The sequence below is a fragment of the Talpa europaea genome (genome assembly GCF_964194135.1).
Source record: "Talpa europaea genome assembly, chromosome: 15".
In the NCBI taxonomy this organism is placed as follows: Eukaryota; Metazoa; Chordata; class Mammalia; order Eulipotyphla; family Talpidae; genus Talpa; species Talpa europaea.
This window is the reverse complement of record NC_140083.1, coordinates 47969497-47994545: the sequence shown is the minus strand read 5'-3', so window position 1 is coordinate 47994545 and position 25049 is coordinate 47969497. Positions and strand designations below refer to the sequence as shown.

The following is a 25049-nucleotide window of genomic DNA, read 5'->3' as shown; positions in this document are numbered from 1 at the left end:
ATGTCTTTAACCTCAGCCTACTAGCATAAGCTGGCCGAGAAGCTCACTATACTGAATGATCGAGGCCAGTATATATAACATCAAGAAGGTAAGTATGAGCAACTGGTCTAGCGCTGATCTCCCCAGCAGTATCAGAGTAGGAACCCTGAGGCCTGCAGCTCCTGTGTAGACTACCCAATCTGTCTGGTTTAACTCACCACCAGTAAGTCACATTATATAGGCCAGCTAGAACTGGGGTGCACAGGACAGTGTATGTTTTAGGGCTTCCCTTTCCTGGGTATGATTCTTACCCAAATGAAAGTGTTTTATTTCTTTCTGGGTATTGGGGTAGAGATGGGGGTGGGAAATAATTGTGTTCTGAGTCTCTTGGATAAACGTCTGAGGTGTAGAGTTCTGGTCTTATAATTTACTACCAATACCGCACACTTTGAAGAGATCCAAAGTTAGGTAGAACTTTGGCAAAAATTTTTCTATGAAAGTTCTTCCCCTAAAAGGAAAAATACATATGATATTTAGATTAAAAAGAGTAGGTGCCTTCTGGGTCTGAGACAGTTCATGCTGTGGTTGGGGATGTGTGTGTTTAGGACAGGAGCTGTGGAATTGGGAGAAGCTTTTGGCAAGAGCCAGGCAAGGGGCTGGACCAAGGGCAGGGAAGAGATAATGACAGGGCTGGGAGTCAGGAGTTCCTGGAAGAGGAAATGGGAGACTTGCGGGGGAACTTCTGTCCACTTTGTAATGAAACAAATCACCAGGAATGTGTTTTCTCTGTCTCCTGTCTCCTATAAATGCTCTTTGGGGCAACATGGCGGCAAGGAGACGCTGCGAGTAAGATCTCCCATTAAAAAAAGTTAATAGGGAGGAAAAGCGGCAGGTCCCAGTGAGAACTGGGACACGGAAGATAAACGGACGACTCCAGCAAACTGCCCAAAGAAGAAAGTTGCCATAAAAGAGGACGAGAAGGGAGGGAAGCACAGAACCCTGCTCCCCTCCCCCGCCCACAGAGGCGGCACTCTCCGACCGGCAGAGAGGAGGAAAACAACAAACCAAAACGCCCAACAAGAAAAACGGACGCAGCAAGTGGGACTGTGAGTGGAAAGGAACTATTTCAGCCACCACACCCCGTGAACGGGAGCTGAGGCGAACCCTGCAGGATCCGCCGCGGAGGTGAGCTCCAGGCGCCATTACAGAGAGCCCCGCCCCCCAGGAGGAGACCAGCACCAGCACACAGCCCCGGCCGCCCGGTAAGCTTGCGCGAAAGCGGCGCTGGGATTGCAGCTGCCCAGGTCCCCGCGCCTGCGACCTAGGCTTGCGGGGAGACGGCGGAGGCCCTCCCTGAGTGAGCAGGAACAAGGTGCCCAGGCAGGGGAGCGGGATTCAAAAGGCGACATTCCCGCGCCACTGATCTGGGCTACAGCCCGCGTCCTGGAACTGAGGGCTTTGGAACTGAGACCCGGGGCACGAAATTAGGGGCGTGGGTTCCCCACGACGGTGGGGCACAAGGCAGACACAGCACCCCAAAGCCATTGAGGTGTACCCTACCATCCCCGCTCTGCTCCCTGTCCCACGGGGTGGAAAATCAGCTCCCCAAGGGCTCTAGGAGAGATCTCTGGCGCCACCTAGCGACTTGACCCCAGCACAGGCTACTGAAGGAGCTAGTGGCCAGCTGGGGAGTTAGCCCACACCGGGCCCCTTCCGAACAAGTAGTCTGAGCCCACAGGGAGAGCGAGCACCCACAGCCGGGGCAGACCAGGCGCGCAGAAGAGTGTGCCTGAGACCAGAAGCGCAGGGAGTGTGTCCCACATCACCATTTTAGAACAGGGACATTTCTTCAGTAAAGACTACCTGCAGAAGGCTTCCTCAGGAGCCAGAGGTGAGCGGGGGAAGTTCGCCCACGCCAGACCCCCTCTGGCCTGCAGTCCAAGCCCAGAGGGGAGCAGGAACCCACCGCCGGGGCAGACCAGGTGCACAGGGGAGTGTGTCCCTACATTGGCATTTTAGAACAGGGACCTTTCTCCAGTAAAGGCTGCTTGAAACTGACAGATGACTCCTGGAAGAACCAGAGGGGAACAGAGAAGCCCACCCAAGATGCCGGCCAGTCCCAACAACACAGTGTCCCAACGCATACGGCAAATTAGAAAACAGACAGTAGGGAGGAGAAGAACCACACGCAACCTAGCAACTCTCCAGAGAAAAAGCACACCACAAAAAGAAAGCCAGCCCCCAGATTGCAACGACAATAACTTGGAAGAATTTCTGAGCCTTCCAGAAAGAGAATTTAAAATTGCCGTGATTAAAAAACTGACAGAAGTCATAAAGGAAAACAATGATAAGGGAAAAATAATCAACGATCAGAAGAATGCAATTGAGTGCCTAGAGAGGGAAAACAATGGTCAGAAGAAAGAAATTGAGTCCCTAAAGAGGGAAGTAAAAGAAATGCAGGAGATCAAAGAATTAATGGAAGAACTAAAGAATTCTGGGAAAAGCAATGAAAGCAGAATAGATGAAATGGAAGAACGAATAAGTAATCTTGAAGACACAGAAATAAAAAGAACCAAAACAGAAAAGGAAAGAGAAGTACGAAGGAAAAAGAACGAAGAAAGACTTCGGGAACTATCTGACTCCATGAGGAAAGGAAATATAAGAGTTATAGGAATACCAGAAGGAGAGGAGAGAGATGTAGGAACAGAGAAAATATTCAAAGAGATAATTGAAGAGAACTTCCCAAATGTGAAGAAGGAGCTGAAAATTGATATACAAGAAGCAAGAAGAACACCAAACTTCCACGACGAAAGAAAAAATACAGCAAGACACATAATAGTAAAGCTCCCAAGAATCCAGGACAAGGAAAAAATAATGAAGCTGGCAAGAGGGAAGAAACAGATAACATTCAAAGGAAAACCAATCAGGCTGACATCAGACTTCTCCGAAGAAACACTACGGGCAAGGAGAGAGTGGAGGGACATAGTCAACAGACTCCAAGAAAACAGATGCCAACCAAGAATACTCTATCCTGCAAAGCTCTCCTTCCTCTTTGAAGAAAGAATATGGACCTTCCCAGACAAACAGAAACTCCGGAATTTCATTGCAACTAAACCCCCACTCCAAAAAATACTACAAGGAGTCCTAAAGCCAGAACCTCAGAGCGACGAATAACAATGAAAGAAGGCCAAAAAAAAAAAGTTATTAAAAGAATAAATAAATAAAATCAAAGGAAAGACAAACACAATGGCAAATACAGATGTTAACATATCAATATTAACTCTAAATGTAAATGGACTAAACTCTTCAATAAAAAGACACAGAGTTGCAGCCTGGATTAAGAAACAAAACCCAACCTTTTGCTGTCTCCAGGAAACACATTTAGCTACAAAAGATAAAAATAGGCTCAAAGTTAAAGGATGGAAAACAATCCTACAAGCAAATGGACCAAAAAAGAAAGCAGGAACAGCTATACTTATATCAGATAAAACAGATTTCAAACTCAAAAAGATAAAAAGAGACCCCAATGGTCACTACATTATGATCAAGGGGTCAATACTTCAAGAAGAAATAACACTCATTAACATATACTCACCAAACGAAGGAGCACCAAAATATATCAGACAACTGTTGTCCTCTCTGAAAACAGACATCAGAGAAAACACATACGTAGTGGGAGACTTCAACACACCACTATCAACAATGGATAGATCAACAAGACAAAAAATAAGTAAAGAAACCAAAGCTCTAAATAAAGACCTAGAGCAATTGGGCTTAACAGACATCTATAGAACACTAAACCCCAAAAAAACGGAGTACACATTTTTCTCAAGCGCACACGGATCATTCTCCAGGATCGATCACATACTGGGGCACAAGACAAACATCAACAGATACACCAAGATTGAAATCATATCAACCATCTTTTCTGACCATGAAGGCATCAAACTAGAAATAAACCATAAAAAGAAGGCAAGGAACTTTCCTACCTCATGGAGATTAAAAACCACACTACTGGAAGACCATTGGACTAATGAGGAGATCAAAGAAGAAATTAAAAAATTTTTTGAATTGAACGACAAGGAGGACACCAATATCCTAAATGTATGGGATGCAGCAAAAGCAGTAATAAGAGGAAAATATATAGCAATAGATGCTCACATCAAGAAACAAGAAAGAACGCAAAGAAACAACCTAATCTCGAAGCTCAAAGATCTAGAAAAAGAACAACAAAAAAATCCCAAAACCAGTAGAAGAAAAGAAATAATAAAAACCAAAGCAGAAATAAATGAAATTGAAACTAAAAAAACAATCCAAAAGATCAATGAAACCAAGAGCTGGTTCTTTGAAAAAATCAATAAAATAGACAAACCCATAGCCAGGCTCACAAAGGAAAAAAGGGAGAAAGCACAAATAAACAGGATCATCAATGAAAGAGGAGAAATCACAACGGACACAGCAGAAATCAAAAGAATAATCAGTAACTACTATGAACAGTTATATGGAAACAAGTTTAACAATCTAGAGGAGATGGACAAATTCCTACAACTCTACAATCACCCAAAGCTAGATAAAGAAGAAATAGAACACCTAAACAGACCAATTACAATTAGCGAAATTGAAATAGTAATCAAAAACCTCCCCAAAAACAAAAGCCCAGGACCTGATGGATTTACAAATGAATTCTACCAAACATTCAGAGACGAATTTGTGCCTATCCTTCACAAACTCTTCCAAAAAATTGAGAAGGAAGGGACAATACCAAACACGTTTTATGAAGCCAACATTACACTAATACCAAAACCGAACAAGGACAACACAAAAAAGGAAAACTACAGGCCAATCTCCCTAATGAACACTGATGCAAAAATCCTCAATAAAATTTTAGCTATCAGAATCCAACAATGTATCCATAAGATAATTCACCACGACCAAGTTGGATTCATTCCAGGGGCACAAGGATGGTTTAACATCCGAAAATCAATCAACGTTATCCAACACATCAACAAAAAGAAATATAAAAACCATATGATAATATCAATAGATGCTGAGAAAGCTTTCGACAAAGTGCAACACCCATTCATGATAAAAGCCCTAGAAATTCTTGAGATACAAGGAACATACCTCAACATCATAAAGGCCATCTATGACAAGCCAACAGCCAGTATCATTCTCAATGGTGAAAAGCTGAAAGCAATTCCATTAAGATCTGGAACAAGACAAGGATGTCCACTCTCACCATTGCTTTTCAATATAATACTGGAAGTCTTAGCCAGGGCAATAAGACAAGAGAAAGACATCCAAGGAATCCAAATAGGAAAAGAAGAAGTCAAACTATCACTATTTGCAGACAATATGATATTATACATAGAGAACCCCAAAAACTCCACAGAAAAGCTAATTCAACTCATCAATCAGTTCAGTAAAGTGGCAGGATACAAAATCAACACGCAAAAGTCAGTAGCCTTCCTATACACAAACAATAAATCTGAAGAAGAAGAAATCAAAAAGACCATCCCTTTTGTTATTGAAACAAAAAAAATCAAATATTTGGGAATAAATCGAACAAAAGAGGTAAAGGACCTATACAAAGAAAACTATAAAACACTGTTAAAAGAAATAGAAGAAGACACAAAGAAATGGAGAGACATCCCCTGCTCATGGATTGGAAGAATAAACATTATTAAAATGGCCATCCTTCCAAAAGCAATATACAGATTCAATGCTATTCCAATCAAAATTTCAATGTCATTCTTCAAAGAAATAGAACAATTATTGATGAAATTCATATGGAATCACAAAAAACCCCGAATAGCCAAAGCTCTCCTGAAAAAAAAAGAAGGGAATGGAGGCATCAGACTCCCAGACTTCAAACTATACTACAAAGCCATAATCATCAAAACTGTATGGTATTGGAACAAGAACAGACATACAGACCAATGGAATCGAATAGAAAATCCAGAAATAAACCCACAGATTTATGGTCAACTAATCTTTGACAAAGGAGCAAAGAATATGCATTGGAGCAAAGAAAGTTTGTTCAATAAATGGTGCTGGGAAAACTGGGTCGCTACATGCAAAAGAATGAAGCTTGACCACCACCTCACACCATTCACAAAAATCAACTCAAAATGGATTAAAGAACTAGACATAAGACCTGAAACCATAAAATATATAGAAGGAAATATAGGCGAAACACTACGTGATTTGCACATCAAAGACATCTTTACAGACACATCACCCAAAGCAGTGATAGTGAAGGCAAAGATAAACAGCTGGGACTACATAAAATTAAAGAGCTTTTGCACAGCAAAAGAGACAATAACAAAAACAAAGAGAAACCCCACCAACTGGGAGAACATTTTTGCACCCAACACTAATGATAAAGGACTGATCACAAAAATCTGCAAAGAGCTGATGAGACTCAACAACAACAAAGAAAATAATCCAGTCAAAAAATGGGCAGAAGAGCTTAAAAGAAACTTCTCTGAAGAGGAAATGCAAATGGCCAACAGGCATATGAAAAAATGTTCAACATCACTTGTCATCAGGGAAATGCAAATCAAAACTACCATGAGATACCATCTTACACCAGTGAGAATGGCACATATTAAAAAAACTAGCAACAACAAATGTTGGCGAGGGTGTGGAGAAAAAGGAACTCTTCTGCACTGTTGGTGGGAGTGCAAACTGGTCCAACCACTGTGGAAAGCTGTGTGGAGATTTCTGGACCTACTAAACATAGAGCTTCCATATGATCCAGCAATTCCACTCCTAGGTATTTACCCAAAGGACACAGAAACATCAATTCCAAAGAACACCTGCACCCCTATGTTTATAGCAGCACTGTTTACAATAGCTAAGCTTTGGAAACAACCCAAATGCCCAAAAATAGATGACTGGATCAAGAAGATGTGGCACATATATACCATGGAATATTACTCAGCATTCAAAAAAGATAAACACATGCAATTTGCTGCAACATGGATGGCGCTGGAAGGGATCATGCTCAGCGAAATAAGCCAAAAAGAAAAAGAAAAATACCGGATGGTCTCACTCATAGCAGGAATCTAGAAAACTTAAATAAGGGACCAGGAAAATGAATAACTATAAGAAAGTGAAAATCAAAATCAACAAAAAACTATGAACCAGAGACACTTTTAGGGGGGCGGGGGCGGGAGGGGAGGGATTGGGGTCAGAATGGGGGGCTGCAATTGTATGGGGAATATAACAATAAAATTTATAAAAAAAATAAAAATAAATGCTCTTTGGGATGAGATACAACAGACATAATTGTGATGCTGAGTCTCTTACAAAGTCTGCCTCCTGAGCAGCTGCTTTTCTCATTCTTTCCAGCTTTGGCTGAGCGGTAGGGAGAGAGCTTCCTCTTTGTGCTGGGGTCAGGCAGACACTAAACTTCACCTGTCAAGACAAGATGTCCAAAAAAAAAAAAAGACAAGATGTCCAGATTACTTAGATCTTCTGATAGTTGACTTAATGTTCTGGAAATTGTTCCTGATGTACTCTTATGCTTTAACCCATGATAATAATTATGCTTTTTATAATTAATTCCCAGATTTCCCCTTTCCCTAAGGGAGAGAATGAGTGATGTAAGAGGAGATATGTTACTGAGGGACACGACAAAGGGTTGCCATATATTGACATATAGCGTGGTTTATCTGTGCAGACTTGTTCAGATCCCAAATCTAAGCCATATTTCTTACTGGAAAAGTCCATGGAGTCATCTCTCAAATACGTGAACAAGAAATTTCCCAGCATAAATGTCTGAAACAGCATGGTGAGAACTTGGTGCCTCTTTCTTTCCTTTCTCTGAAATAACTATGCTTGAATGTCTCAGGCTCTTCACTGTCACCAGCCTCTCTGTGAACTTGGCAGTGGGTGGAGTAGCTTCTTTTAGCTTTCCTAGACTCAACCACCAGGTGATAGGTTGTTAGTGTAAGGTATTTTGAGATAGGATGGAAACCTCCTGGGTAAATGGTAGCAAAGCATCTTGACATTTCTCTATAGGAGATTCATGAGAACACTGTTCTTATAGAGGAAGACATTTCTATCAGCCCAGCAGGGTGCAGATATTTTATTGTTGTTACTGTTTCCCACAAAGCAAAATGTTTCTTTGCTAGTTGTTTTAGAACTACACTCTTCTCCCTTATGAAATGTTAGCCCTAGATTTCTTACCATCTTACCTGTAGCATCTTCTCATTCTGCCTCTTTTAACTTTGGTATAGTCAAACTCTTAGACTGAAAAGGACCTTGAATTTCCTCCTATTTAGCACTTTCTATAGCTAGTTGGGATTACATGCAACCATCATGCCTACATAGACAATTTCCTCTGTTTAAAGACCATTGGAACATTGAGATTTTCCAGCTTCCTCTGTCAGAGTGTTTTAATCTTCTTGAAGGACACATTTTGGGAATTAATCCCTGTTTTACTTAGGTTGCTGTGATCCATTGTTGTCATATTTTGTGTTTTGAAATTTTGTCCCTGTTTCTCTCAGCAACATTTAGGGCCCATACATCGGGAAAAAAAACAGAGATTATTAGATTCCTGACCAACTTCTACCAGTCATTTGTGGATGTCATGGAATTTCGGGTGAGTCCTCCTAGCCCAGGTCCCCTGTGTAGACATTGACCTTCAGAGGCTAGAGAATGTTCATTTTTGTCACTTAATATTGTTTCTTGAAAATATAAGAAAGATGTACTGATATGAAGAATACAACTGATATGAATACAACTGATATGAAGAAGAACACAACTGATATGAAGAATAAAACTAAGAAGTTGTATTGTTAAATTAAAGCCATTTGCTGAATAGTATATGATACAATTATATTTTATAGTATATTTTATAGTATATGATACAATTTTATAGTATATTTTATAGTATATGATACAATTATATTTTATATAAAAAGACATGCAAGCTATATACACATAGAATCAGTATACATGTAGGAAAGATTTGGAGTATTATGAATTAAAATGTTAAAAATAGCTACCTTTGGGGCAGATTATGATTGATTTCTATATTTCAGTTTAAATATTAAAGAATTCCCCCCAATATCTTATTACAATTCTACTGAAAAATTCCAAGAGTAGTGCAATGAATATTGTTCTACTCTTTCCCTGGATTTCCTTATTGTTTGTACTTTTCCATGTTTACTTACCTTTCTTTATTTTTTTCCTAAACCATTTGAGTTAGTTGTAGACATGATGTTTCCCTCCATAAGCACTTTTAGCATACATCTGCTAAGACCAAAAATACACTCTTACATAACCCTAACACAATTATGTTACTCAGGAAATGTAAGGTTACTGCAATATTATTACTTAATATATAGGCCATTGGTGTGAGCCAGGCTACCCATGCTGTTTGATAAAGTCCAGGCATAGGGGAAATTCCTGAAAAATTGGGAAGCTCCGCAAACGGCTCCTGCTACTTCCTTTCATTTGTTTATGGCAGTTATTGAAACCATGGAAATTTTCTATAAGCTGCAGAATAACACAATGAGTGTTGACATCAATGCCTGTTTCAGTAATGCACACGTCAGTAGATTGAGAAATGTAACTTCCACACAATTGATAGTGAAATGGTTTCCAATATTTCTCCCCATCCTTGCAATTCAGTTACCATGAGTAACACTGAGTTCTTTAACAAGCCACACTTGATAGAACTGTTGGAACTGAGCCCGGTAAAAGTCCCCATTAAAGAAGACTCCTAGGCGCCCCAGAGATGAAGTAGTCTGAGAAAAACACACCACATACTGTTCCTATGGTACAGGGACCCTTTGACTCTATATAGAAAATAGGAAGCTGCCCTCGATCTTACAATGCCTGCTTAATCTTTAGTTAGTTAATTGGCTTGACCGCATTAATCACACTCTGCCTAGCAACTGTTTCTATTTCTGAGATGTGAATGCTAGTTAAGGAAAAATGTAGTCAAGTTAATCATAGACTAGGAGAATTGAAAAGGGGGGCTGTGCACTGATTGATGATCAATAAATTCTGAAACAATGTAAAAATAAAATCTCATGATTGCATGATGTAATGATCAAATAACAATTTTTGATGTATAAATAAAGCTCCGCTGAGGCTATCAGTAGGAGATGCTTGCACCCTGATCGAGTGTCTGTGTCTCCTCATTCACCAACGCCGTCCTTTCCTTCATGTACCCTACCTCGGCTGGAGTTAGACTCCGGCAGGCCATTCACATTTCACATTCACATTTCTCTAGTTCTCTCAAGGATGATACATCGAATTTAGTTGTCATGACTCTTTAGTCTTTGAACAAGAAAAGTTTCCAGCCTTCTTTGTATTTCGAGGCTTCTGAAATTTCAATGGATTTACCACTTATATAATGTATGACTTTGGGCTGCAAACTCCTTCACTCCCAGTTTCTTTACCTATAAATGGGCAAATAAAATTTACTCTATGGGGTTTTGTGAGAATTAAATGAAATAATGTGTGGAAAATATCATACTCAGTATTTAGCAGATAGTAAAGTAATAGGCCAACAGATGTTAATTCCATTCATTCTTGTTTTTAGAATATAAGGCCTGTATGGTGACATTGATTATGTGGGTGACTAAAAGTGAACCACTGTTATATCCCATAGGAGCTGAGTTGTAGAAATCAGTTGTAGGCAGGCCCTCCTAGCAACTGAGGCAGCATAGACCTAGACATAGGTGTAGAAGTCATATAGCACAGAAGAAGACCATGGGCTCTGGGCTCCAATTCTGTTTCTGTCCCCTTCTAGCTTTGTGATTTGGAGTAAGTTTCTGAACTGCTCCTAGCCTCAGTTTCCCTATATGTTAGTTTAGATATTTTAGTTAGTTTAGCCTTGTTGGGACAGTAACTCAGAAACATCTTTTCCCCATATATTTTAATAAGTTTGACAAATGTGCATACCTGTGTAACCACTGCCATAATCAAAGGAAAGGACACTTTAATTAGCATAGCACAAAGTTTCTTTGTGCCTAACCCCCCACACCTCATTTAGTCCCTGCCTTTCCAACTCCTAAGAGATCAGCTTTCCAGATTAGATTTTTCTTTATTCTAGAGCTTATGAATAGAGTCTCTATGGCATGTTCTCTTTTGTGTCTGACTTCTTTCACTCAGCATAATGTTTTTGAGATTTATGTATGTTGATTTATGCATTTTTAAAGATGTATTTATTTATACAAGAACTGGGGTACAGGCCAGAGGGGCAGGAGGGTGAGAAGATTCACCAGAGACAGAGTGGGGAACAGAACAGGCAGACGGACCAAAAACACTGCTGAGTGGAGCAGCAGGTGAGACAAGAGAGGTCTGCTGCGCCATGTGGGTATCTCCCTGGCCGGCTGGGAATTGAACCCATACTGTAGAGGCTGCAGACAGCTTCACAGTGCAGCATTCAATGCGCTGCACCACAGGGGAGGCCCTGTTTCATGCATTTTTTATTCATTTCCTCATTTAGCTAAGTACTATTTCAGTGTATAGATATAATTTGTTTATTCATTTACCTGTTGATGGGCATTTTAGCTAGTCCAGCTTTTAGTCATGAGGTGTAACTTGCTGTAAACATTTGTGTACAGATCACTGTGGGAACATATTTTTTCATTTTACATGGGTAAATAAACTAGAAGCTGAATTGCTAAATTATAGGGTGTTTGTATGTTTAATTTCATAAGAAATGACCAAATTTTTTTCCCAAAGTCATTGCTCCATTTTTCCAAATCCACATTCTTTTTTTTTTTAAAGATTTATTTATTTATTTATACAAGCGCTGGGTACAGTCAGAAGTGCGGGAGGGTGAGAGAATTCACCAGAGCCAGAGTGGAGAGCAGAGCAGGCAGACTGACGAAGTACACTGCTAAGGGGAGCGGCGGGCGGTAGGAGAGGTCTGCGCGCCATGTGGGACCCTCACCCTGCGGCCGGGGATCGAGCCAGCGCTGCAGAGGCTGCGGACAGCTTCGCAGCCCAGTGCTCAACCGCTGTGCCACGGGGGAGGCCCCAACTCCACATTCTTATTGGCACTTGCTATTATCTGAATCAAATTTTAGCCATGATAGTAGGTATGAGGTGGTATCTTATTGTGCTTTTAATTTCATTTCCCTGATGACTAATATGATTGAGCATCTTTTCATGTGCTTACTGACCATTTGTATGTATTTTTTTATTGTAAGTTAGCTTTTGGCAATGCATAAAACACACTCTTTGATCAAGCAGTTCTGCTTTTGTAGAAATAAAAGTGCCAACTTTTAGGCCAGGAATTGGGAACAAAGCAAAAGTTCATCACTATGAAAAAGACTGCATGTGGTATGGCCCATCAGATGATCTACGTTTTATGGCTTCTTTTTAATGGAAAAAGGTCACTTCTGCCACTCAGATGATATTATATGAAAGTGTGTGTCATTGAATAATGTCTTGTGCTTGTGGAAATGCAGGCTTTGAGCCACAGAAAGAGAGAGGAGGGATAATCTCTATTCATCAGTGCCTGCCTCACTTAGGTTACTCAGTGACTCTCTGGACCTCTGAAGGAGAGAACCCATCCCCTCAAATTTTGGTAGGAAGATGCCATCTTCTCTTTGTTCATTCTCACCTCCAATTCTCCTCCCAGAATCATGTATATGAACTGCTCAACACCACTGATGCCTGCCAGTGCCATTTTGATATCGTAAGATTCTTTGCAACTCTTTTTTTATCCTAGAGCCACAGAAAAGACCAGGTCTTTGTTGGGACAGTGTGGGGTGGGATGGGACTGGGGGAAATGACTATTTCATTCCAGGGTTATAATTCTTTTGTAAAAAGTGCTGAAGTGAACGTGTATTCAAATGTTCAAGAGATTAGCAATGTGATTTATTTAATATAAAAATTACCCAAGAATCTTATTTTACTTTCTCCAACTCCTAAACGCTACCTTATTTCCTGGCCTCCTTGTATCTTGAGCCCACTTTTAGCCCCTGACTTTTGGTCCAGTGTTCTCAAGATCCTTTAAGAGTCTGGTATTCTCTGGTATGGTTGGGAAAATAGGGATCAATTGGCTTTCCTTGGGTTCCTGTGTATTTTCTTTGTAGAATCTTAACTTTGACTTCACTCAGAGTTACCTGGACCTGATTGTGACTTACACCTCAGTTATTTTACTTCTGTCATGGATTGAGGATCGAAAAGTACTCATTGGCACATACAGCTGTGCTCACGAGATGCTGCACGGGCATAGGTGAGTCACAGGGATATGTGAGGGGAAACGCTCAAACGTGGTGCCATGAGGTAGGAGGTCGATATAAAGAAATAGAGCCCACAATTTCTCATATGAGAATAGTCATCTACGTGATGACCCAGGCAAAATAAAACAATGGAGACTACTTATAAGGGTCTACACCAACAAGCGACTCTTCTGTGTAGGGAACTCTTAAATATTTGCTAGTGGATCATCCAAGTTTGCATTGTTTCTGATTAATATTTATCCTGGACTGGCTTCTATTTTGCATTTCAGGTTATTGTAAAAGGACCTGCCTCAATTTATCTGATTCTATCTAATCATATTTTAGTATCCCGGGGCATGGAGTGAGTTTTCTGCATAGGCAATTCAGTGTAGCATGGATATCTTTAGAAGTGGTAGAGAGGCCAGTCGACCTTTATCCTGTATGCAGACATAGGTTTATATCATAGTTAAGGGAGGCCTGTAACTCCTCTTTCCTGTGCTTGCTTCTAGTGATTCCAGTTTTGCCCGCCTGGGTCAGATGGTCTAGGAGTATGACCAGCCTCTGAAGAAACTGACAGAAGAGTTTCGGCCTCACACAAAGGCAAGTTCCCTGAATGAGTGGAGAGTTCCTCAGGCAGAAGTGTGCTATCTCTGTTACTGACACCAAGGATTTTTTGTGTCCTCACAGGCTGTGAGTGAGGTCCTCCTCTCTCTATACTTCCTCTTTGTCCGAAGGAACCAGGGGGCTGAGCAGTGGTGCAGTGCCCAGGTTCTAAGCCTCACTAGCAGCCTAGCAGCCATGATTTACCCTGATAATTCAGACATAGTGAGTTCCCTTTTCCTCTTGTTAGGAGAGCCATTCATTTGCCAAGGCCATCTCTGTAATAATGCTGCTTCAGGAAATATCAGCCCCAAAGTACTCAAACCTACTTTGAAGATACACCTCAAGACTGATCATTTCTTGTAGCTAAAAAATTATGGGTAGGTGGGAGCTTTTGTTTGGATCAGAATTAGTAGATGCCTGCACCTAGAAGGAATTTAGTAAATATTCACAGAATGAACAAATGGGTGAAACTGAGTCAGTAGGCACCTATTCAGCCAACAGGATCTTGAGTGTAGCATCAGTTAGTTTAACTGTTTTTTTTTTTTTTTAAGATTTATTTATTTATTTATACAAGCACTGGGTACAGTCAGAAGCGCGGGAGGGTGAGAGAATTCACCAGAGCCAGAGGGGAGAGCAGAGCAGGCAGAATGACGAAGTACACTGATGAGGGGAGCAGCGGGTGGCAGGAGAGGACTGCGTGCCATGTGCCATTTGGGACCCTCTCCCGGCAGCCGGGGATTGAACCGGCACTGCAGAGGCTGCGGGCAGCTTTGAAGCCCAGAGCTCAACCGCTGAGCCACCAGGGAGGCCCTAGTTAACTGTTTTTATTCAACTACTACATGGGCCCAGCAGCCTTGCTTCAAGGCACTCATAGGGAAGATGTGCCATTTATTCATACGAATACAGTTGATGGGGTCGCCCTGGTGGTGTAAGGATTAAGTCTCAGCACTATCAAGCTATTGCAAGCCACTGCGGCCTGAGTTCCCCAGCCAGGGAGCTGACACACATGGTGCAGCTGACCTCTCCTATCTTGCCCGCTGCCCCCCTCAGCAGTGTATTTCAGTAGATCTGCCTGTTCTGCTCCCCACTCTGTCTCTGGTGAATTGTCTCACTCTGCCCCCCCCCCACCTCTGGCCTACAAGCCAGTTCTTGTATGCATAAATACATAAAATAAATCTTTAAAAAAATACAACTGATGGTAAGGATGAGTGAGAAGTGCCAAATAAGTGATTTGTACTTTCAGTGGTAAAAGGATCCAAAGGAGTGGAGAAATCATGAAGAGGTTTTGAATCTTGCTCTTCTGTTATCAAAAGCATCTGAACTGTTGGAAAGCAGTTCTGTGAAACCTTTTGTTTGTTCTGACTTCCAGCTATCCTCTTCTTTTCTTCATCTCACCTCCAGAGCCTCACGCCATTATATAGCATATTTCCGAGCTAGTTTACCAGACCTAATCCAGTCTGGTAAGATAAAGTTGGCTTTGATACTCAAATACTAATTTGATTACCTTTGTTTTTATATTTTTTAAGATTTATTTTATTTATTTATGCATACAGAGCTGGGATGTAGACCAGAGGTGGGGGATGGTGGTGAGAGGATTTACAGGAGACAGAGTGGGGAGAAGAGGTGGAACTACTAAAATACACTGCTGAGGGGAGCAGCAGGTGATACAGGAGAGGTCTCTTCTGCCCTGTGGGTCAGCTCCCTGACCAGGAATAGAACTCAGGCCACAGTGGCTGGCAACAGAATGATAGTGCTGAGATTTTAACCCCAGTGCCACCAGGGAGACCCCCTAACTTGTTTAACTTTGTCTTCAGTGTGTAAGTCTTTTGGGGAAGAACAAATCAAATAACCACTCGACCATCTCTGTCTTCTCACAGATGGCATGTGAGTACCTGTCTGTGGAAGTGATGGAGTGTTGGATTATCAGTAAGTTTTGTGGGAGGCGGTGGGGGTAGATGTAGCAACATGTTACATGGAGAGTGAATTCTGAAAGGCTTCCTCTGCACTGTTTACCCACCTACAGTTGGGTTTCTTCTTTGTCATGGGTACCTCAACTCCAACACCCAGTGCCAGAAGCTGTGGAAGCTGTCTCACTGTACATCACCCTCATCTGGAAGGACATGCTGCAGGTGCACAGGGTCACTGAGGAGCTGTTTAGCAGTTGCAAAGGGTGAGAGACAAGAGAACCAAACTCATCTTCTTTTGGGGATGGTTAGTTCCTCCATCAGTGTTCTGATTACATACATGGTGGTAAGGATCAGTTCTAATCACTGAAGAAATATTTATTGAACACCTGCTATTTACTAGGCAAGCCACTAGGTTTTAGAGATACATCGATTAATGTAATAGTATAGAGCGTGGACTCTGAAACCTGACAACCAGGGTTTGGATTTCAGCTCCACCACTTACAGACCATGTGATTTGGGGCAGTGTGTGTGTGTGTGTGTGTGTGTGTGTGTGTGTGTGTATAAAGCATACATATTTTTTTAACTTTATATTAGCAGTTTTTGAAAAGCAGAGAGAGGTCAGGGAAGGGTGTTGAGAAGAAGAGAGAAAACAGAAGTCAAGGGAAGAACACATTCCAAGAAGAAAGTCCTGGTTATCTGTGTTAGATGATGTTGAGAGGTCAAATAAAATGAGGACTGCAAAGTGTTGATTGGATTTGACTATCAAGATGTCTAAGTTGTGGACAACTTGAGTTGAATAGTGAGATTGAGAGCTTGACTGTAGTGGTTTAAAAGCAAATGGGGAGGCAAGGTATTTAATAAGTAACTCAAGAAGTTTAACCAAGAGGGGAAGAACAGAGAGAGTTATAGTGAGGAAGTGTTGGATGAGGAAGGGCTCAAATACCTTTTATTATTGCAAAACTAAGCTTCAGAAATGTAAAAAGTACAATGTGGAAAACTGACCGGACTCTCACCAAGGTAGAGCTGGAATGATGCTTTTATTTGAGAGCAGGGCCTGTGTCATATTTATGTGCTGCTGCTTTTCCCTCTTTCAAACCTGGAAGAGAACTTCAACTTAAAGTTGCACAGGAAGTTTGCAGGAGCACGGGACAGGAAGTCTAGTCTCCGCTGTACCATTATAACCCTCTATGGCCCTGGGAAAGTGATTTTTCTTCCCTATGTATTATTTTCTTCATCTGCAAAGTAATGAAGAAGTGAATGGTCTCTAAGCTCTATGAGTCTCTTATTAATAGGCCAGGGTAAGAAGTAGGGTTTGGAAAGGTCCTGACAGTGAGGGCTGCCCATACTTTCCCTAGTCTGTAGTCTGGAAGCTCTGAGAACTGGGAAGGTACGACAAGGCCTCTAACTGATGGTGTAGTCAGCGCCACTGTGCTTGTGTGGCTCTGCAGTGATGGCAAGCACATGGCAGACATCAAGGAGAGCAAGGAGTATGTTATTGTGAAAAGGTAAGGTGGGAAGCAGGTTCTACAAGAGGGGAGGGACTAGGAGCCTCTCTTGACCTCTGTTCTCACCTGAGATACCCTCAGTTTCTGTACTGTATTATTCCTTCAAGAACCCATGGGAGTATAAAAGGTCCCAGGTTATTCAAAAGCTGAGAACCCTTGCTCTTAATTATTTTCTGAATAGACAGTCAACAGAGCATGACCTGGTTCCAGTCATTATTTTGCAACCAAGCAGCTGTGCAGAGGCACGCTATGGGGGCTCTGTTTCCCATCTCCCGTGTGCTATTGCTTCACATTGTGTTTTCCTACCAAGTCTTACTTTAACATTGAACCTTCTCCTTCCTGACACCCTTTCCTAAATGCAGGCTCTTCTGCACTGCCTTTCAGCGATCTTAAGGGGAGTGGAAAGTTGATATTCTTTGGTTTCCTTTCCCAGTGGCCAGTTTCTGCGGATAGCAGTGAAAGAGCTGGAGACTGTGCTAACTGATGAACCAGGACTGATGGGTCCCAAGGCAAGAGAAAGCAATGTTGGGAGGGGAAGGATGGCCAGTAGTAAAAGATTCTGAATGGGAAATGACTTGGTATTCATGAGTTTTTGCCTTTCCCAGTCTTTTGTGATCTATTTGTATAATTATATATGATTTCTTTGACTCTTAATGGGAACCCCCAAAACTTTGTATCTTTCCTTTTTTTTTTTTTAACACTGTCATAGTATATAATGCATTTTAGCCATTTGTGTAATTACCTTAGCCTCTGTTTGAGTATGAACTAATTAAGGCAGTTTGCTTTTATTTTAACCATATAAATACTTAGTATTTCTGAAATTTAGTTTGATAGGGAGGAAAGGGTATTGATGATTGTTAGCTATGTCAACATTATGTCCATCTGATTCTGTGTGAAATAGTTTTTTGTGAGTCTCTGTTTTTTATTGGGCACTATTGTTGGTGTGGCTAAAAATTGTATCCATATGGGTATTCTCATACAGTTTTCGCTGCGCTTTGAAACCCACTTTTAACTTTGAAAATTCTCATAGTCCATTCCTTCTGTTAGGCCCTTTAAGTTTTCATGGCCCTGTCCTTCATTCATGATGAGGTCACCTGGCTGGTTCGTCACACAAAAAAATGTCACTAAGACAAAGACACCAGAGGACTATGCTGACTCGTTAGTTGACATGGTTAAGAAACTTGACCTTCAGTGAGATTGGGGAAATGGACAGGGAGCTATCACATGACCTCAGAGACTCAATTTCTGCCCTGTTATCACTGTCTCTGTCTCAGTTCATATTTATAGTCTCATGCATCTCTCTGTTCTCATCCTTGACTTGGTAGGAGCATTGCAGAGCTGCCTTTCTTATTGGAGGAGATTAAGGCTCTGATCTGAAGAAACGTCAAAGTGACCCAGCAGTACCACCTTCAGTACCTGGCCAGATTCAATGCCCTTGTGCTCAGTGATGCCATTCAAGTATGTTTAATTGATAATACTTTGGAAATTTTAGTGTGATGCCTGGTAATTTCTCCTGCATATCCACTTTGGATCTCATGCTGTATATATTGTATGTCAAAATGCCTGTTTTTCCCTCTACATTTGTTAAAAGAAAATGGACAAATAAACTCAGCAGCCTTTTTATTTTTTAATACATAAAGCTACATAGAAACAGGAGAGAAAAATAAAGAAGAATTGGGTGCTAGTGTGGCAGGGAACTCAGGAAGTTTGCTCCATCTCTTGCTTGATTCTTGCTGTTTGTGACACTCAGTTCTTCACCTTCATACATGGGCTTGAGTCTGGGGGTTCTTGTTTCTATGCTGGTGGAATATATGTCCCCTTGATGGTAACTCCAACTTCTCTTTTAGAACATTTCCGTGTGTCCTGAGGAGGAGTCCATCATCGTGTCCTCATTTGTCAGCACTCTCTCTTCTCTGAATCCCAAACAAGGTAAGTGGAGGCCAGTGGAAGAGGCAGGGTATGTGTGTGGGGGAGCTTTTATTTTTTCTGACCTGTTGAGGTCAGGACTGGGATAAGATGACTTTGAAGAGTACCTATCATTCTGTGCAGTTGGATATTAGGCTGTTGTTTTATTTTTTTCTTGTAAACATCTGTTTTTCTTACAGTTGATAATGGAGAGAAATTTGAATTCTCTAGATTGAGGCTGGGCTGGTTCCACCTACAGATCGGTCTGTTCTTGTTAATAGTCCCTCATTCTCAAGCTCTTCCCTCCCCATGTCTTTTTACCACCTCTGTTCTGCTATATGGAGCAATTCAACATAGAAAACCAATTACTGGACAGGATAAACCCCAGTCTAACTGTAGTCCCAACACTGGGCGCCCTTTTTATTGATCTTGTTTTTCTCCATCCTTTTCTCAACTCCAACCATAGGCATATACCAGTGTGGCTAAGGCACCCCTGCACCTCCATGAGAACCCTGACTTAGCCAAAGTGATGACCTCATCATCTTTCACTCCCAAATGCTGGACTCAGTAGAGAAAATGTTGGTGGAAACTTCAGACCTGTCTACTTTCTGGTATGTCCTCATTCAGAACTCTTTTTTAAAAAAAATATTTTATTTTATATAATTCTTACATCATTTTTCATTTTTGCACAATGTATACATTTTCATTTTGGTTATATTCCCCATACAATTGCAACTCCTCCCCCTTATTTTGACCCTAGTCCTTCTTCTCCGTGCCCTTCCCCCACCCTTAGTGTGTCTCTGGTTTACAGTTGCTTGTTGATTTTGATTTTTACTTTATTATAATTAGTCTTTTTCCTGCTCCCTTTTTTAGGTTTTCTAAATTCCTGCTATGAGTGAGACCATCCGGTATTTTTCTTTTTCTTTCTGACTTATTTCACTGAACATGATCCCTTCTAGCTCCATCCATGTTGCTGCAAACTGCATGTGTTTATCTTTTTTGATTGCTGAGTAATATTCCATTGTGTATATGTACCACATTTTCTTGATCCAGTCATCTATTTTTGGGGAAATGCAAATCAAAACTACAATGAGATACCATTTTACACTAGTGAGAATGGCACATATTAAAAAAACTAGCAACAACAAATTTTGGCGAGGTTGTGGAGAAAAAGGAACTCTCCTGCATTGCTGGTGGGAGTGCAAACTGGTCCAACCACTATGGAGAGCTGTGTGGAGATTTCTTGACCTACTAAAGATAGAACTTCCATATGATCCAGCAATTCCACTCCTAGGTATTTACCCAAAGGACACAGAAACATTAATTCCAAAGGGCACCTGCATCCCTATGTTTATAGCAGAACTCTTTTTAAAGACACTTGGCCTCTTGCCAGGCTGAAACCAAGCCAACCTGGGGGCAATGACCTGGTTGGTGGGTCCTCCCCCTTGTGCTTATGACTACAGGACATGATCCCAAAGCAGGCACAGTGTGAACCAATCACAGGATTTATTTACACAAGGAGGGGGAAATTGGGGGGGGGTGAAGATTTATAGGCTGGCACATAACCAGATGCTGTCTCTCCTACCCCTGATAGCATCCACTGAGCAGAGACTGAGGTCCAAGCCAAAGGCGTATGTAACAAGCTGATGGCTTCTCCATAGACACCCCTGCTCCCCAGCAGTGTAACCTTCAGAAGCCCAGCAGCTTACCTGGTCAGAAACCCCAAAAGTTTAACTTCCCCAAAACCTCAACAGTTAACTGTCAGAAGCCCTAGTTGTTTAACTGCCAGAAGTCTCAGCTCCGGCCCTGGTTCCCATCAGCCCCTGCTTGGGGGGGTAAGAAGCTTCACCTCTTACCATCAAGTGGAGTCAGCTCTACTTTCTATCATCAGTTTGGCTCTGGGCGCCACCTACTGACTTGAAGGTTGCTCCTCACTATTTTTCATACATAGCTTTGGAGTAATTCCCCAAGACAAAGGAAAATTCTTGTTTTCTTTGTGATTGCCTTAAAGGAAGATGTTTAAGCTCAATAGCTCACTCATTTCAGTTGCTACCAAGTGATAGGAACACAAAGTTGATTCCCTTTGTTTCTGGTTTTCTTTAGGAAAGTCATCTGGGTACCATACAGCCTTCCTTGTTTAGGGATCACTCGTCAATACATCAGTCCATTTTCCTCTCACTGTTATCTTTAGAACCTTTTTTAGTTTTACTTTTTCTCAGAATATTGGACTTAAAAAGAGACATAGGGAATTTGGAGGCTTAGGGGAGAGAACTGAAAGTAGTTGAGAGAGCTGGAGAATATGATCTTTAAAGATGAAAATTAGTTTTTCTTCATTAGGTATCGTTCACATATGCTAATGTTGACCACTGTTGTGCATAATTCTGCCATTTGTGGGACCAAACAGCTATACAATATGTTATCTCTGCTCTCTGTAGTCATTGTAGGTGTGAACAGGACATCAACATAGAATTACAAATGTAAGGAGCGTAACAAGAGAGAACATGAAGTTGAGAGGATATAAGGTTGAGAAAAATCAGTCTCATGAAATTAATCTGAGAGTTTTTCTGGAAACTGACCATCAAAATTTGAGAGGGATGTAAATTAGTACAGTAGATCTCAGCATTATGATTTGACCACTATAACATCAAATCACTTTATCGAGAGTCATCCCTATTAAAATATAAATCCCTTTATGATTTAATATTCACCATGTGATTGCTGCCAACTGGACCATGTGAGTGGGACATCTGTGGTCATAGTATTTGAATAACTGTTAGCATGTGAGCCAACGTCCACATGTTTATCCAGTTTGATAATCTTTGGTTGCATGGGTTCACAGTTTTTTATTTTTTTAGATTTTTATTTTATTTATTTATGCATACAAGAGCTGGGGTGTAGGCCAGAGGTGCTGGGGGGCAGGGTTGGAACATCCACCAGAGACAGAGTGGGGAGCAGAACAGGTGGTTTGACTGAAATACACTGCCGAGGGGAGCAGTGGGGAGACAGGAGAGGTCTGCTGCACCATGTGGGTAGCTCCCTGGCCAGGGATTCAACTCATTCTGCAGTGGCTGTGGATAGCTTCATAGTGCTGAGACTATGTTGTGCCATACTGTTGTGCCTCCTGGGATGCCCCTTCAATTTTTTTAACTTTACTTTTTTTGGACCAGGCAAGGTTTATTACGGGAGCATGCATGAGGGAATTGATGCACATTTTTTTTTTTTAAGATTTATTTATTTTGGGCCTCCCCAGTGGTGCAGCGGTTGAGCGCTGGGCTGTGAAGCTGCCTGCAGCCTGTGTAGTGCCAGTTCGCTCCCCAGCTGCCGGTGAGGGTCCCACATGGTGCGCAGACCTCTCCTGCAGTGCCCACTGCTCCCCTCAGCTGTGTATTTTGTCAGTCCGCCTGTTCTGTTCCTCATTCTGGCTCTGGTGAATTCTCTCACCCTCCCGTGCTTCTGACTGTACCCAGTGCTTGTATGAATAAATAAATAAATCTTAAAAAAAAAGTTGTTTTAAAAAAAGATTTATTTATATATACAAGAACCAGGGTACAGGCCAGATGCGTGGGATGGTGAGAGGAATCACCAGAGACAGAGTGGGGAACAGAACAGGCAGACTGACGAAATACACTGCTGAGGGGAGCAGCGGGCGCAGCAGGAGAGGTCTGCCACACCATGTGGGACTCTTGCCAGTGACCGGGAATCCAACTGGCACTACAGAGGCTGCGGGCAGCTTCACAGCCCAGTGCTCAACTGCTGCGCCACCGGGGAGGCCCAAACCCTATATTCTTTAAATAGAAGTAAAAAGCCAAGCTGGGAGCTCCAAATTGTGATTTTTATCTGCCATGCAGGTTTAATTGAAGAATTTTAGTATTTAGTAGGAAAAACTTTTTCTCCAATAAAAGGGTATTAAATATATTTTATATTTTTGGTTTTCAGGAAAAAAGAAAGTGATAGTTTTTAACTCCTTATATTTAATGTGTATTATTTGCAAATATTGTTATCGTTTGCATCTACAAGTGTATTAGTTCCATAAGAGATGTAAATTGTCTCCATAGTTCTTTACCCATAGTGACATATCAAAAGAATAGAGACTGGTAAATCATTTTTCCAGGCAAACGCAATGACTGTGCAGAGGAAAGCCTCTTGGATGTTAATACTGTAAGAAAATTTATTCCTGTAGCATAGTGCTCACTCTCACCTGTTCTGCCTGTTCATGTGTTGCAGGATTGCTATTCATTACCGACTTCTAGGGTTCTGTGTCTAATTTTCACTTGGTTCTAATTGTCCTGGAATGTATTGAATTAATGGGTTTATAGGTCTGATTCAAAACTGGAACAAAATATGGGAAATTGTTGAGCAGCATATTTCCAATGAATTTGCCCCTTTTTACTTTGTGCACCATTTTCTTTTTTTCTTTTTTCTTTTCTTTTTTCTTTTTGTTTTTTCCAGACTAGCTGTATCTTCCCTAATTCCATATGCTCCCAAGTGACATGTTTCATACAAGTTGTTGATATAAAGAGATTAGCACTCTTCACTCTTCTCTTTATCTATTTTTGTTTGTTTATATTCCAAAGTCAGCAGTGTTTCCTTCTTTTATTTTTCTTTCTTTTGTTTCCTTCCTTTTGCTTCCTTCCTCCTTCCTTCTTTCCCCCCCTCCCTTCTCTCCTTCCATCCTCTTCCCTGCTCACTTCTCCCTGTACCTTTCCTCTTACCCCCACTTTGGCATAGAAACCTGTTATCTAATTATTTTGCAAACACATTTTCCTCATTCTGTTGAATCTCCCTGACCATACCTGTGTTCATATCAAACTCTGTTTGTGATGTGTTGTTCTTTCATTTTCCTATAATACAATTTATCACCTGTGGTCCTTGGGTCTGGACCTTTGAAAGAACAGAGAGTCGAATGTGTTCCTGTGTTAGCAGATATCTACGTGGAATCTTCCAGATATAGAAAAACTACATTGCTTTACTTAAAATTTCTCTCTGCTTAGTATATTAACATTTTAATTTTTTGATGTTTCAACTTCAATGTAACAATTCAAGATACAAATTATGGAACACTTTTGATGGTTGAAGTATTTTTCATGTTATGTAATTAGCATCTTCATCCCTTAATAATCACTTCTCACAAATGACTGCTACTTTTCATATACATACATGTTTGGAAAATTCCAAAGTTGTTCTGTATGATCCCCAAGCACCCAATATTTTGCATCTTTACCAACATGGATCTTCTTTATTCTTGCTTGTTTTGAAATGAGGATTTAGCATGGCTCCCCATATATCATATTGGTAAACTATTATATCAATTTAAGCTGTTTTCTCTCCTTTAACTCAGTACAGAACCCTAAGAATCATCTTAGAGTGCTTTTTCCCCTCTTACTCTCCTCCTATAATCCATCAGAAAAAATTGTCTACTCAAACTTCAAAACATATCCAAGCCTTTTGGTTACCTGTTACCACCACTAACTGCTCTTCCAGCCCATCACTATCCTATCTCATCTGGAACACAACAGTATTTTCCCTTCTCTCTTTTTTGATATAATTTTTATTGAAGTAACAGTGGTTATATAACAATACATAAGATTAATGTGTGCCATTCTTGCTTCAGTGTATCTATTCTCAACCTAACAGCTAGAGAGATTTTTATAAGACATCATGCCCATTCTAAAACCTCCTACTGGGTTTTCCTAACACTTAAGTGGCAGAAGGTCCTATGTGATGTGTCCCTTAGCTGCCACTCTTCCCTCATCTCCTGCAGGCTCCCTCTGGCATGTCATGCCCCAGTCACACTAACCTTTTTGCTTTTCCAGAGATATGCCAAGCTCCTACCTGCCAGCGAGTCTTTCTTTCCCTTATTGTTTCCTGTCTCCAACACTCCATCTTCGTGCAAGTACTCATATGGCCAATTTCCTTGCATCATCCAGACCATACTGATAGGTACATCT

The 25049-nt window shown here is 41.1% G+C and overlaps 1 pseudogene across 1 annotated transcript in view; it reads left to right on the top strand.

Annotated features, from left to right (window-relative positions):
• LOC311184655 (nck-associated protein 1-like) overlaps nt 1-25049 on the top strand; it is a 69632-nt pseudogene continuing 44583 nt past the window's right edge. Inside the window, exons 1-17 of the transcript in view lie at nt 1-88; nt 7667-7777; nt 8496-8590; nt 12596-12652; nt 13053-13195; nt 13691-13781; nt 13869-14006; nt 15662-15710; nt 15808-15954; nt 17140-17196; nt 17630-17745; nt 18254-18354; nt 18522-18654; nt 19044-19125; nt 19302-19360; nt 19568-19712; nt 21205-21217. The product of the transcript in view is annotated as a nck-associated protein 1-like (transcript). The remainder of the gene's footprint in view (nt 89-7666; nt 7778-8495; nt 8591-12595; nt 12653-13052; nt 13196-13690; nt 13782-13868; nt 14007-15661; nt 15711-15807; nt 15955-17139; nt 17197-17629; nt 17746-18253; nt 18355-18521; nt 18655-19043; nt 19126-19301; nt 19361-19567; nt 19713-21204; nt 21218-25049) is intronic.